At 42.8% G+C, this 3,453-nt stretch overlaps 1 protein-coding gene across 4 annotated transcripts in view; it reads right to left on the reverse strand.

The window, feature by feature from the left end:
- LYSMD2 (LysM domain containing 2) overlaps positions 1-3,453 on the reverse strand; it is a 15,277-nt gene that overhangs the window by 10,879 nt on the left and 945 nt on the right. Inside the window, exon 1 of one of the 4 annotated variants that reach the window (XM_019664933.1) lies at positions 3,332-3,421. The exons of 2 other annotated variants lie outside the window; for them this stretch is intronic. The gene's annotated coding sequence lies outside the window, so the exon portion shown is untranslated. Of the gene's footprint in view, positions 1-3,096; positions 3,309-3,331; positions 3,422-3,453 lie in introns of those variants that run through there. One more of the 4 variants, XM_019664924.1, reaches the window with a different exon arrangement.

Raw genomic sequence — 3,453 nt, forward strand, 5'->3', positions numbered from 1 at the left:
GGGTCGTGGCATTAGGAAGGTTCAGAACCACTGCCCTAAGTGATTGGGTCCAAATACACCCTGTTGCCTTCTAAGTACCAGCCACACTATACCTAGAACTTGTCAATTATGTTCCCACCTCAGGGCCTTTGTGCCACTCGCTGTTTCTTCTGCCTAGAATGTTCTTCACACACATCTCTCTGCATGGCTCCCTCCCTCATCCTCCTTCTCAGCGATGTCTTCCATGGCCACACCATTTCAAATTGCAGCCACTCCCACCAGCCCTCCTTATCTCCTTTCCCTGCTTAATTTTTTTCATTTTGCTTATCGATACCTGACATATAGCATATTTTGTTTACTTACTGTCTCCACTGACCAAAATATAAGCTCCGTGTGGGCATGCGTTTTTATTTATTCACTAATGTATCACCAGAAAGATAGAAGCTGGAAAAAAAAATTAGATGAATGATAAATACTGCTGGGAAAATAAGGCAGGGAAGGGCAGAGGGTCACCAGTGCGGAGAAGGGTTGCAATTTGACAGAGTAGTCAGGAAGGTTTCATGGAAGAGACATTTAAGTAAAGACTTGAGGGCAGCGAGGCAGCAAGTCACACAGTCAAGATCAACTACATAATTTGTAGGGCCCAGTGCCAAGGCAATATGTGGGGCCCTTGTTCACAAATTGTTAAATAGTGCAAGACAGCAATAGCAGAGCATTAAACCAAGAGCAGGGCTCTTCTAAACATGGGGCCCTGTGTGACGCACAGGTCACACACCCATGAAGGGGGCCCTACATGCAGCTATCAGGAAAAGGGCGTTCCAGACAGATGGAACAACAACAAGTGCAAAGACCCCAAGAAGAGACAGTGCTTTGGGAACAAGCAAAGAGGCCATGCATGTAGAATATGAAGATTCCTAGGCTCCTTTTCTGGATATTCTGATCTCGTAGGTTCAAGGTCAGCTAGAATCCTTTCTCTTCAGTCTGTCCCAAGGCATTCTCCTATGCAGGCAAGTCTGAGGAACACATCTATTCCCACATCTGGGGATGTACCCTGCTGCTAGCTGTTGAGTTCCACCTCAGGTAACCAGTTTCCAACTGGTTCCCCTAGTAACCCAGGACTGGCAGCCAGATCTCCATCTTCACCCCTTGTCAGAATCTCTGTTCTGGGAACCTCCTTCTACCTAAAATACTACTGACCCTTAAAGAGTCTCCCTGGACTTCCAGCCGAGTGGCTGGGGAACTGTCATGGGCTTCTCTGAGAGTTCCTGCTCCTCTAAGTAAAACTGCAGAGCTGTGCTCTGCTCTTACTAGACACGGGATGTTCAAGTTAAATGTATGCCTGGACTGACTCAATTCCCAAGTGCCCTGCTATGTGTCTCTAAATCTCTTAATATCGCATCACCTACTCCTTTAAACAATAATGTAAATATGTTGATGATCTTGGCAGTCAATATTAGAAATTTAACTCACTCAACTTCTTTCTGTTCAGTCAAGGAAAGGAAAAATTATCTGCCTTTTTAGCTTCCCCCTAAAAATCTCAATTTACAATGAGTAAATCCAGTTAATATCTGCAGATATTAATTAAAGCAAGAATATCACTTCACTGTAACAGTATTATTGCTTTCACTGGTTCTACATAACCAGTAGAAGAGTCTCTAAAAATTTTATCAACTATAGTTCAGGGCCAAGAGTAAATGATATATGTATAATAAACCAGTGGTTCTCAAGAGTGATTTTCTTCCCAGGGAACATTTGGCAATGTCTGGATGGAGTGGGGGTGCTACTGGCATCTAGTAGGCAGAGGTCAGAGATGCTGTTAAACATTCTACAATGTACAGGACAGCTCCCCCCACCAACAAAGAATTATCTGGTCCCTAATAGTAATAGTGCTGGGGTTGAGAAAGCCTGTCTGTAATAGACTATTTGTGGCTATAAATTATAATTCCCAATTCATCATACTTGAGCTTAACATCTTAAAATCAAGTCTTTATAAAAATCTGATTTACATTTTAATGGTAAAGGGTAATAAGGTTATGAGTAACAGGATCTATATTAGCAAAAACAGGTTAGAAAGCATTTGATCTAAGGTGGAGAACTGCAGGGAGCAAACGTTTAGGAGATCTAAGCAAGTCAAGTGAAATCATGGAGGGGGCAGTGGGTTGCAGAGAGACTCCTATGGGCAGGGAACAGGGAAATACCACTTCTCTGGATATCATGGACTCCTAGGTGTAGTCAACCTGGCCTAGTAAGTAAGATGCATAGAAAATAGACAGAAAAGGTCTTCCTTCTTCAGTGCCAAGATGCTAAGAGAGCTCTTGATAAGACTAGGATAAAAATAAGGGTGGAAATCAGAAGTAATATTTAGAGAAGAGCAAATACATTATCACTGTGCTGATTCAAGCTTGTCTCCACGAATAAACATACTTGGAAAATGTCCTTACCTCTCATTATCTTCTCATCTGTAAAAAGGAGATTAATTACATCTATCTCAAGGCTTATTAAGAACATCAAACTGAATAAGAACAAGATGGAACTGGACAAATGCAACGCCTGGCACACAGCAGGCATTCAGCAAAAGGGAGCTACTAATACTTGCCAACTCTGTTTTCCTCTGGCTTTGACCCAAAACAGGCCCCATTAATGCGCATAAGAATTGTAGTTATAAGTTGACATTTAGAAGCTCCCAAGAGAATAGAATTCGACTATCCCAGGCATGATAATATCAGCACACCCATACACAGCAAGATCCCTTCTCTCAAAATGTTTAAATGATAGAAGGCCCTGCTAGGTAAACATATACTAGCTGGAATGTGCAAAATAGATTACTCAGTCTCTGTCATTCGGTGAAGGGCCAGAAAGAGTTTCACTTTAAGAGAAAGATTTAGATAAGATCACCTTTCTTCCCGTTGCTGTCTAAGGTGCTTCAGGAAAGAACACTGAAAACTGATACGGAACTCAAATGCAAAAAGGCCATCACATAGCTCAGAGTTAATTATAAGTAATTTTAATGAAACAATATGTTCCCTCAGGTTTCCATGTTCTTCCCAGTGGTGTAATGCAATATGCCCAAGACACACACACTTATAAATTTATAATAAACACAGCTCTCCAGCTCACCTAGACCACAGTTCTTGGCTGCTGCTTAGCGACAGGTGTCACATTCACAATTGCCAATGAGCCTAGGGGTGTCATTTCACTTCTAAATAAAGAAGCATAATCGATAGAACCAGAGCATCCTGCAGGAACGACCACTCCTGACTCATCGCAGTGCTTGTTTACACAGAAAATAAAACACTCTGCCCAAGTCCACACGTCAGTTTGGCTTTGAGTATAAATATATACGTAATGGTACCGATCGAGGCTGAAAACCAGGTGAACGTGGCTGCCCGTGATGCCAACGCCCTGGTCCTCTTTGGCCTTCCTCACGCGACAGATCTGGCCCGCGCCTGGGCAGCGCACCCGGAACTCGATGCG

The sequence above is a fragment of the Hipposideros armiger genome, unplaced genomic scaffold (genome assembly GCF_001890085.2).
Source record: "Hipposideros armiger isolate ML-2016 unplaced genomic scaffold, ASM189008v1 scaffold_12, whole genome shotgun sequence".
NCBI lineage: Eukaryota > Metazoa > Chordata > Mammalia > Chiroptera > Hipposideridae > Hipposideros > Hipposideros armiger.